This window comes from Polistes dominula, unplaced genomic scaffold, assembly GCF_049000335.1.
Source record: "Polistes dominula isolate Pdom_NZ unplaced genomic scaffold, Pdom_raw_medaka contig_22, whole genome shotgun sequence".
Lineage (NCBI taxonomy): Eukaryota > Metazoa > Arthropoda > Insecta > Hymenoptera > Vespidae > Polistes > Polistes dominula.
This window is the reverse complement of record NW_028300966.1, coordinates 4,571,543-4,583,852: the sequence shown is the minus strand read 5'-3', so window position 1 is coordinate 4,583,852 and position 12,310 is coordinate 4,571,543. Positions and strand designations below refer to the sequence as shown.

At 26.7% G+C, this 12,310-nt stretch overlaps 1 protein-coding gene across 2 annotated transcripts in view; it reads left to right on the top strand.

Moving 5' to 3' along the window:
• The window catches only part of Ptr (patched domain-containing protein), a 53,464-nt gene that overhangs the window by 10,730 nt on the left and 30,424 nt on the right, over window positions 1–12,310 (top strand). Inside the window, exon 1 of one of the 2 annotated variants that reach the window (XM_015315932.2) lies at window positions 8,402–8,546. The exons of the other annotated variant lie outside the window; for it this stretch is intronic. The gene's annotated coding sequence lies outside the window, so the exon portion shown is untranslated. Of the gene's footprint in view, window positions 1–8,401; window positions 8,547–12,310 lie in introns of those variants that run through there. 2 annotated transcript variants of the gene reach the window in all.

The window sequence follows — 12,310 nt, the reverse complement described above, 5'->3', positions numbered from 1 at the left end:
AATAATTTTTCGAATGAATCATTTTTATTCAATAAGAACGGAAATCTATCAATGATTTTTTTAAATTGGATCTTCGTTTACGTTTCAGAAAATTTTGTAATTATAAATTTAATTTAAATTATCAAATTTAACTGTCTGTTATTCTAACAAGAAATAATCTATCTCGTTTAATCGTGTTTTATCTTTTTCTTTTTTATCTTAATCCGAAATAATTATTCGAGATTTTCCATCTTTTTAGTTTTTAATTTTTGTTCTCATTTGAAGTCTTGTTAGTTAAATCGTGATTGCGAAATACTAATGCACTTTCAGTACTTTAATTCGTTACAAACGAGATTTACTATTTTCTAGAATTATACAGAATTTTAATTTGACTAACTAATCGGTTTTTACAATTAGCGTGATTGCATTTGATGTAATTGTTGGGTATCATTAAGAATATTTTTTTAATTTTTTTTTTATCCAAGCTTTAGTTAATTTTCGTTATTATTGTTGTTTTAGTATACATATTGCAACATCAATAAACTTTATTTTGAAAGTCATTAATGGTAGCACAGCGCTTGCACAATTAAGAATTGCATAATGTTTCATTATGAAGTGACATGACGACTAGAAAAATGCACGAACAACTTTCCTTTTCGCACTCGCTTTAGATGAGTCGTAACTGTTTCTTTCTTAACGTTACGTTTGTCTTTCTAATATAATCTAACACTTTCTTTGTTATTTCAGAATTAATTATATGTATTATCCATTGTTTTAATACAAATTAGATTAAAAAAAGAAAAAAAAACGCAAATAAAAACAGGAGAGTTCATTTCATTCATATAAGATGGTGATTATGAAATTGTTCTAATTGTAATTCGTATAAATATTTTTTAATTTCATTTATAAATTTATATATTTAAATTTTGATCATTTTTAAGTTTTAATTATTTGTTTGGCCAAAAAATATATCTCATCATAGTATTTTTTATATTTTCTATTAAAATAAATACAATTAGTATTTCTTTTTTTATTGAAATAATGTTTGATATATATATTATAAATATTATTAAATATTTTATGACATAACATTTAAATTTTAATATTTAAATTGATTTATATTCTTTTTGATTTTCATTATAATTGAGTCATTAACATAATCGTCATATCTCGTCGAAAAAAAAGTAGAATTTCGTGTTACCAAATGAATAAAACTTTTTTTTCGTTCTTAAAAAAAAAGTCGAAAATTTTTTGTTTGTTTGTTGATTTGCAACCATCTCGTATAATTTCTTACGTGTAAAAAATATTGACACAAAATGATATAAATAGAATTTTAAATATATAAATCAGTTATTGGAAGAAAAAGAAGAGAAAGAGGAAGAAGGAAGTTAAAAAAAAAATATTGGATTAACGAATCCCGTTTAATTTTTGTTTTTATCATTCAAGAAGAAAAAACAAACATGAAACTAAAAAAGAAATGTTTCAGGACGATATATCTGTAGTTTGCCTTTCTCCTGAGTAAAATTTACATAATAAGGATCTCCGTGTTTTCTTGCATTTCTTTTTCTTTTCTCTCTCTCTCTCTCTCTCTCTCTCTCTCTCTCATGTTTGAGATATAAGTCGACCGATTAACGGATTCATTTTTATGGTAGGCAAGTAAGAGTATTATATAGGAATTTTTGCATATGTCAAAGAAAAAAGAAAAATGTAATGCATACGTAGGATATAAATATGTGTTTGTGTGTGTCTGTTTACTCGGCGTTAAGTTTAATCTCGAATTGATTTTTGTTACGCTCGAGTAGCCTTTCGTTTCTCTTTTTTACTTTTTATTTGTTTTTTTATTTATTTTTATTTAGTTTATAGTTATTTATACATGTGTGGTATACATGTATAAAATAAATAAATAATAAAATTATTTTTCTTATCTATATCTCTGTAGATATCTATAAATAAATATTTATATTACATTATAATATTATTTAACATTATTAAAGTTAATATTATTATAATAAAATATTATCGAATACCTTAAGAAAGATATTTTGTTTTGTTTTGTTTAATTATCGTTTTTTAATAAACTCTTTAAAAGCAACATTTGTTGTCAACGAATTCGAGAAATTAACGACAGTATTTTAACATTTCATCTGATTTTTTCTAAATCAAATATCGTGAAATATGATTAAATGTTTTTATAGATGTTAAATTCATCTACGGACGTTACCTTTTTCACAACCGATGTTTTTCATATACCTGCTTTTCTCGGCTTCGAGCCAAGTATCCTCGTCCTCATCCTCGTCCTCATCCTTGTCTTCATCCACGTTCTCATCCTCGTCGTTGACGTCGTCGGAACCGTTGCACAGGTCAACAATTTTTTTTCTTTTACTTCTTTTTCTTCTTCTTCATCTCTTTTCCCGGTATAAAAGCTGAGAGACGACCTGCTTTTTCGGGAAAAGTTAATACCTTGCATTCCAAGAAAATCTCGGAACCCATCGATCTTTTCTCCCTTCTGCAGTGTCTTCTTCTTCCAACAAATTTTTATCCTGATTTTTTTTTCTCTCTTTCTTTCCTACCAGTTATTTCTTTAGTTACTTTTCTTTTTTTTTTTTACATTTTTCTCTAGACTTTACCGTAACCTCTTCTTTAGATTTATCTTTAAATTTCGCTCTCTCTCTCTCTCTCTCTCTCTCTCAATTTTCCTTCAAATTGTTTTTAAAATCGTTTTTTATTTTTTTTTTGTAAATTTTCCTTTAAATTTCCGTAGAAATATTTTCTCTATCGATTTTTTTTCTCTTTAACTTTTCTATAAATTTCTGTCTGTTATACTTTTTTTTTTCTTTTCAGATATGGTTTTTTTGATATTTCTTTCCTTGCTTCTTTTTTTGTTCTTTTTTTTTTTATGGAACTACTAGAAAATTTTTCTTTCGGTCAATTCTGAAACTTTTCAATCGAACGTCCGATCGCATTCATCGATACGTAAAAGTACAATACTCATATTTGATACGTTTTACGTTGGTTGCAATAAATAAACCATTCGAAGTATTTTTACCAATTGAATACCGACCAAACTCTCGTAACGATTTATCGGAGTACTTTGTAATCAACACTCGGGCATCGTTTTCCATAGTTTGTATACGTCTGTCTTTCATTTTTATTGTGGAGTATAACGTGTTGGATTTTCGTATTCGTTATTTTTTTAGATTGTTGGAAAAAGAGAAATATATTTTATATATAGTATTTTTTATCTGGGAAACGTTCATATTTCTGTTGATATTGGAAACGTTATTTTTAAGTGAAAAAGTTTCAAATAAAATATATAAATAAAAGATACATATGATTACATTATTTGATTAGTTTGTACTTAACGACATAAGTATAAGAAAGAGATTGACAATTTTATTCATTATTTTGTTTATTTCTATATTGTTTAAATATCATCAAAATTGTTTCACTCATCCATTAACTTATTATTAACTTATTTTAATCTAAACTAAGTATTCGGAGAAGATTTAATTTTTTCAAATTTTATTATGTAACAATAAATTATTTTATACGTTTTTTTTCGGTTTCATTCTCAAATAATGGAAATATTTCGAATATTGTTAAAAAATTATTAACAATTTCGCGAGGTTTTAATTAATCATAGTTTCATAATTTTTACTTTTATAATAAATTGTTAAATTAATTAATAATTTGTTAAATTTACTAAGTTGTTACTTAGATTTTATTAGATTTTATTAATTTTTATTAGATTTTTTCAAATGTTATTGTCCGCGAATGAATGACTGTAAAGATGTTACAAAGTTCGTGTTCTTTGATAAGGTATTTGCTTAACAGCCATTGGGCCAATGTCGACAAGGTAACAGCAAGCTCATTGATATTACATCAACGTGACACCTTAGAAGATTGAAATAGAGTTAAGTAATAAAAGAAACGCAGACTTTAACGAGTCATCGCACGAAGACATTTCGATCGATTCCACCTACTGTATATTATATATATATATATATGTTCGTGAATATTTTATTCAACAATTAAACAAATTTTTCTTCCCTTCTTATCATGAAATGTTCAATGCACACAAGTTTCCGATAATCGATACATGTATAAAATGAAACATGCGAGATAGTATGCATATGAGAATGTTGAGCTTAGCTTGAACTCAACAGGTATATATGTAGAAAATACCTATACACGTGTCTTGCAATCTAAGACAGGTGAATTATGGTCTTTGAAATGAGGTCGGGTTGTTCTTACTAACTTAACGTTACGAGAAAGAAAAAAAGAAAAAAACAGGAGAGAAATTACTATTGATATAGTGCTATTTACGTTTCTTTTTCTTTATGACAAATTTAACATGCATTTTTACGAACATTTGTATGAAGACGACTGGTTTAAGAATATTTTATTTAATTATTTTCTATTTCTTTACATTATATTATACTGTATAATTATATAATTTGTAATTTATATTCTATGATATTCTTTTTATTATTATAACCGAATACTTTTAATGCATTTGTAATAAAAATGAAAAAAAAACGTGGACTTTTATTCTTACGTGAAGATCAAATTAAATAAATGCCAGATCACTTATTTATTACGTAAATCGTTTTATTTTAAATTTAATTTCAATTAACTTGACTCGCGTTTTCTTTTTTTTTTTTACTTTATGTCACGCTTCTTTAGTTTCATTTTAAACGACGATTTATTTTCTTGATTATATCTTAATTTAGAATTATTTTTAATTTTATATTAAAAATTAATTTGATTTTTTATAACTTTACATTTTGTTTGTTAGCTCGTTTAAATATTTGCAAATAAATCGTTATATTTCATGAAACGTTAGCAAAATCATACGATGTTAAGATTATTATATAGGATTTTTACGAACAATGGATTTGGAGGACGTCGCTGTCGTTGTCATCGTCATCGTCATCGTCATCGAAGACGACTACGGGTGAAATTGAAGGTGGTTTGAAATTCCGCGCGTCGAACATGAACCAGTGCGCGTCTTGCATTTCTAATTCAACTTGCAATCGATCGATCGTATGTAAAGCCCGTCCTTCTTCTTATCGTTATCGTTATCGTTGATCGTTCTTTTCGACGAAGAAGAATTCCTATTTCTTTTATATTCTTTTTCTTTTTTTTATGTTACTTCGAATCGAATCGTGATTTGACTTTCTTTTTTTATTCTAGGTTTTTGAATTAATAAATAAATTAATTAGGTATCAACATATATTTAAATTTAGAAAATATCTATCGAAGAATCTAATAATATTATAGTACATTTAAATAATAAATCCTAAAATTACCAATAAAAAATAAAAATAATAACGCTATAAAAACTATTCTATATTCTAAGTTAGCAGAAAATTTCATTAAGATCGGTTTAGTAATTTTAAAGTTTATTGGAAATCAACAATGTGATACTGAATTTTTATATATAAAGATATATATATATATATATATATATATATATATATATATATATATATATATATATATATACGGATCGCATAAAAAAAAATTGCACAAAAAACAATATTCAGAAAGTTCAAAAATACATATTGCAAATAATTTTTTTTCGAAATGTATTCTAGAAATATCGCATAAAATAAATGTTTGACTAATATACATAATATATTCTTTGATATTCGTTTTGTTTTTCCAAATATTAAATTAAAATATTAATGACTAGCTTACAAAAGTAATATGCACATACATTCTAGTTATTGTTCTTTGGGGGAACAAAAAAACTTAAATAATTAAAATAATTGCAAAATTATTATGAGAAAATAATGAAGAGAGGAAAAATATTTATATAAAAAAGTAAATCTAAAGAGGAGGGGAACAAAAGAGTGAGAGAGAGAAAGAGAAAAGAAAAAGAAAAAGAAAATATATTCCAATTTTCTGGCTCGCGTGTTAAAGATTAGGATGTGGATCGCGTGCTTGAACGGAAGTCCCTAGTCGATGGCGGGTCGTAAGGTCGATCGCTATTGGCTGCTGAACATAGTTGTCCTCGTGACCTGAGAGATATCAATCTGCTATCGTGGCCTTTCGACATGTTGCACTTCGATCACCAATGAATTCCTTCTCTTCCTATTCCTCTTACTCCCTTTCACCCTCCTTCCTCACCACCTCCTTTTCTCATCTATCCTAAATCTCATCTCCCACCGCCTTCCTCCTCCCTCACTTCTCTCACTTCCTCTATTTCCTTTTTTTTCTTTCTTTTTATATTTTTATGTATAGTGTATTACGTAGAGCTGTGATAAGGGTAATAAATTTTCCAGTTTTCCAACTGGCAATTCCAACGATCTTTCTGTTTCTACATTTTTTTATTCCTTTTTATTATTTTCTCATATATATATATTTCTTTTTATTTGCTTTTTCGATAAGATAGTCTTTTTTTTGTATAGTAGAATTTAAAGAAAGTTTATTACCTTGGTCATGTAAGTATAATATATAATTGGGATCTGTGTGTATGTGTGTGTGTGTAAAGTATTTTATATTTTAATAAATAATATTATAATTGTGTATAATATTAAATTGACTGATAAGTGATCTACATTTTGGATATTCTTTAATTTAAATAAAAATTAATAGTAGAATAAGATTAGACTATAATTTTAGGTTGATCACTAAACAATGTAAACATTAACGTTACTTGATATATTAATAATTTATAATCTTATACAACAATAATATATAATACTGGATTAACTTAATAAGTAATGTATAAATTTTAACTATTTTTAATTTAAATAAATCAATAAACCCAAAATAACATATATAGTAGGGTGCTCTGGCCACGCGTTGCTGTGGCTTTGTTATAAAACGTGCCGAGGGCACCTTATTTTGTAGTAAATTATAAAAACACACAAAGTAATACAACAATTACAGTGGAATAAATAAAATAACAATACATAAAAAAATATAAAAGGCAAGGTTAGTTATGTCATATGTAAATCTGAAAAAACGTATGTGACGTGAATATATAAAAATAATAGAATTGTAGTACAGCGCCATCTATTGAAAACATACAATACATAAAGATCTAGATAACTTCTAAATATATAATAAATCCTTAAATTATCAATAAAAACTGAAAATTATCCTATATTCTAAATTGTAAAATATCACACAAAATACAAAAAAATTCCATTAAGATCGGTTGAGTAGTTTCAGAGTTCATCGCAAACCAATAATATGACACTAAATTTTTAAATATATATACATATAAATATACTATAGAATACAATATATATATATATATATATTAGGGGTGACCCGGCCACGCGTTGCTGTGGCTAATAAATATATAGATAGATCTGAATTTACGCACATAACATTTATCTTCTTTTTCTCTTTTTTCTTAATGTCGAACGAACTGCGCATGAGCGGTAACATAAGATCACCACTTACTTCACATCATATAATTTTACATTGTCTGAATGTAGGCACATAACATTTGTCTTTTTTTTTTTCTCTTTTTTCTTAATATCCTTTTAAAGGAATAATTATGGTGGGTCAGTCTTATTACTCAGGGGTATAAGAAATATAAGAAAAACTATTCTCATACCTACCGAATATACATAAAAAATTTCATATAAATCGGTCAAGTCGTTTCGGAGAATAAGAATAACAAACACTGTGACAGGGGAATTTTATATATATATATATATAATATTGAAATATAATTATTTTAAAATAGACAGAAATTTTTAAAATGTATTCTTATTAGATAATATCATCAAACACTGTGACAGGGGAATTTTATAGAGATAAAATATATATGTATATAATATTGAAATATAATTATTTTAAAATAGACAGAAATTTTTAAAATGTATTTTTATTAGATAATATCATAAACCATTAATACAATTTCATTTATATATAAAATATTCAAAAATTGAACACATTATTTATTAAATCAATCCAATGCTAGTAGATTTTTTGTCAATAATGTTATTTAATCATTTTAGCAGAGTTTTATACGATATTTATATTTCCAATTAAATCAAAGTTCTTCGTATAATTATTATTTATGTTGTTATTTTATACTCGATAATATTTCAATTGCTCCAGTTGCATGATCTGTGTCGTAAACACCCCCTCCCCCTCTCCCTCCGTTTCCTCTCATTGCCCATATAAGCTTATACTTACGCATACAACTAGCGTGTTTGATCGTATGTAGAGATAACATCTCTTGTGCAAGTTGAAAGATCAAAGCATGTTTATATATTCTGTGTATATACGTTAGTATAGAGATAAAGATATAGAAACAAAATCGAAAAATAAAGCTGGGTCATTTAACGAAAAGGAAAGAGAGAGAGAGAGAGAGAGAGAGAGAGAGAGAGAGAGGGAGAGGGAGAGGGAGAGAAGGAAAAGAAAAGGATAGAAAGAGAATGGGACATTACACGCGAGGACGTTATTCAATCGGCACAAACTCGGATCTAATAAAACACGTTTCGTGACTTCTTCGTGGCATTGCCCAATGACCATTCTGAATAAACTTTCTCCACGAAAAATATTAGAAGATGAAAGTTATTTTCTGAAAAGAAAAGGTAAGGTACTAACTTAAGTACGCAGGAAGGAAACGAAAAACAAATAATACTTATTAATATTTTTTTCCATATATGCGTAGGTGTACGTTTTCTACGAAAAAAGGAATGAAATAATTTCTATTTGAATTAGGTTATTTGTACTATTATTTCATTTTAGTTATTTAATAAGATATTATTTTTGTAGAAAAAAGAGAGTGTGAGTGAACTTTTTGTTTTTAATAAATTTAATAAACATAAATTATATATCTTGTTGATTTAAATTTAAAAAAATACACGAGAAGGAGATATGATATATTATCTTGAATTTTTGTTTTAGAATAAATCATGAAATGAAAAAAGAAATAAATTTAGAAAGTCCGTTTATACGGATCCAACGTCGGAAGCTAATGTCCTTACGCTTTGCGGAACAACTTCGAGAGATCTAGTTTGTTCTTTAAGATACTTTCAAAGTTCCCGCCAAGTATACAAATAAATCGATTCACTTGTTATCTCGTTCGTGTTCATGAGTACGGTTAATTAATGATTGCATAAAGTTTAACTAACGTATATATATATATATATATATATATATATATATATATATATACACTTACATGTAAAAGTTATGATTCCGATCTTATATCCGGTTTATTTGCCTTATATTCTCCATATTCTTATTGTCAGATTAGACAGAAATATATATATAAAGGTTCATTTTCCATCTCTGACGTATTTTAACTTTTACTTTTACCTATTAAATTGTACATACATAATCCTTAACCAATCGGAATAAATTAAAACTAGGGTTAGATCTCGATTTTATATTGATTCTCAGCTGATTAGGAGTTATTTTTTCTCTTTTCTTTTTTTTTTTTATATTATGATATTTAGAAAATATTTATCTATATACAATATGTTATATATAGTATAGTATTGTGATATAAATATGCGAAGAAAGATATCGGAAATTGTTGATATTACGTTGTTACGAGAAGTTAAATATTATTTTTTTAAAAGAAATAAATTAAATATTATGATCTTTTTTTTGTTTTAATTATAATTTTGAAAGAAGAAAGCTTTGAAAATTAGTGCACGCGAAGGTATCACCTTTGAAAGTTACACGAGCCTACATAGGGGTACAATGTTCTTCTTAGTACGGCTATTGTTCTAAAACAATAGCCGCGAAGTTCCTATTTCCGTAGGGGGATAGAAACAGAGCCTGCAATCTGAGAACGCAAGCTTATGAGTGGGTTCTTTTACCTTGCTTGGCAACCCTGATCCTCAAATCAGATTTCTTTTCTTTTTATCGATCAAAATATTTTTCCTTTTTATCTTTCCTCTTTTTTTTTTTATCTTCCATTGCAAATTGTCCTTCCTATTTATTTGTTCATTAGAAACAACAATTCAATAGGAAATGAAAAATCATAAAAAGGAAAATATAGATGCAATCGATTGAAAGTAAGCAGTCAATTTTTTCTGTCGAAAAATACAATAAGGTGATTCTTATTATTTTATCATTTAGGAATAATAATAATAAAAAAAGACAAATAATTATTTAACCAAGTAGGAAACGAAAGAATTGAAATAAAAAGTTTCTTGCAATCAATGTGATGATCCTGTCGATTTGTTTATCTCATCTTTTGTTCTATTGAAAAATATAATAAGAGATTACGTGTGTGCCGTCGAGCTTTTGTATCTTATTATTTTATCGCACATAGGAATAATAATTTATAGGAAGTTGTAAAGGAGAATTCTGGACTTTTTTTTGTAGTTTTCTGTTTTTTTTCGTTGTTGTTTTTTTTTTCATCGTATATTTCTACCAATTGGAAAATCCAACGTTTATTTAACACTCGTGAAAAATGATTTATGGCAATTAACGTATTACTGCATCAGGAAATAGAACAATGCTCAAAATATCTATACATATACATTAATAATACGTATGACGTTGTTTGCGTTACTTATTATAATGTGTAAATATAGGTATAACACATATTTTATATTACGAAACGTTGATTGTATTTTTAAAAAGATATTTTGTTGAGATAATCACGTGTCGTGTGATTTCAAACGCGAACACAATTCACGCAGCTTGGCAAAAGAGACGATAATTATTTTTAACTATCGATCATCACCGATCAATTTATCGACAAACTGCTTGAAAGCATTTACTAAACCAACGTGATCATTGCGTTAAAGCTTTACTTTTCTGAAGAATAATTAATAATAATAATAATAATACAGAATTTTTTCTATGTAGACTTTCGTCAAAATAATTTCATGTTTCATTCGTTAATAATGCATACGAGTATATAGAAATAATTTGTGCATTCTTAAACAATTTTAAAACACTAAATTTATCGTATAATCGTTTGTTTAGGGCTTTTTATATATACATTAGGGTGGGTCAAAAAAATGAATTATTTTTTTTTACAAGTGCCACGGAAAAATTGGTTGCTAGACACCTTAACAAAATTTTTACCAAACATGAGCTCTTAATTTCAATAGGAAGATCCTCCGCATCGCAGTTTTTTATTTTTTTTCAGCCCAATAGAATAAAATTCATACCTCATCATTAATTGATTGTACAGAAAAATGTTCTAGAAGAATTTTGTAGGAAATTTAATGTTCTACAAAAAAAATATCTTATATTTTTTCCATAAACCTCACCATTTGAATGATATTGAAGATTTAAGTTTGATTATTTTAAGACAAATTTCATTTTTGTTTATGAATTTTATAACTCGACAATAAATGACTATTATAAAATGCACAATACAAATTCTTGTAGGAAATTAACTGCTGTATAAAAATGGTGTTTTATGTTTTGGCGATTAAATTAAGCGTTCAAAAGATATTCAGAGACAAAAATCAATACACATGAAAGTTTGATGATGAATTGATGAGCTATGAATTTTATTCTATTGGACTGAGAAAAAAATAAAAAACTGCGATGCGGAGGATCTTCCTATTAAAATTAAGAGCTCATATTTGATAAAAATTTTTTTAAGGTGTCTAGCAACCCATTTTTCCGTGGCACTTGTAAAAAAAAAATAATTCATTTTTTTGACCCACCCTAATATACATACATACATATATATATATATATAAATTCAGTGTCACATTGTCGGTTTGCGATTATCTCCAAAACTATTCAACCGATCTTAATGAATTTTTTTGGTATTTTGTGTGATATTTTACAATTTAGAATATAGGATAGTTTTTATCGCGATTATTTTTAATTTTTATTGCTAATTTAAGGATTTGTTATTTAACCCTTTTAATACGGCGAAAAATCAGTCCGAGTGCGCCCCATTATCGGGATAAGTTATTTTTCCTCCAATCGATTTTTTAAATAAAAAAACTTTTATGCCTATATAGTCGAAAGTCTTAGGGACGCATAAACGTCCCTGTAACAGTGCACCATCAACAACAATGAATTTACAAGCTTCATTGATGGGACAGCATATGTCTCGCCGTAAACCCAAAATATCTGAATCCCGGGACAGGGTATGTCCCGGTCGTAATCCTAGAGTCAATAGCTCATTTTTATTGACATTTTACTTAACATTTTGATTAACATTTTGATGATTATTTTAGGCAACGTTTTTTTATTATCATTTTCATGTATATTTGAATTAACATTTTTATTAACATATTTATTTATAAACATTTTTCAGAATTAATAGTTATAAAATAAGAACGGTAAAAAATTTAAAATATTGAAAGCAGTGGAGGAGCAACAGTATCTAAAGTCTGGGTTTCTTGAGAGTTTGGTAGTGCTG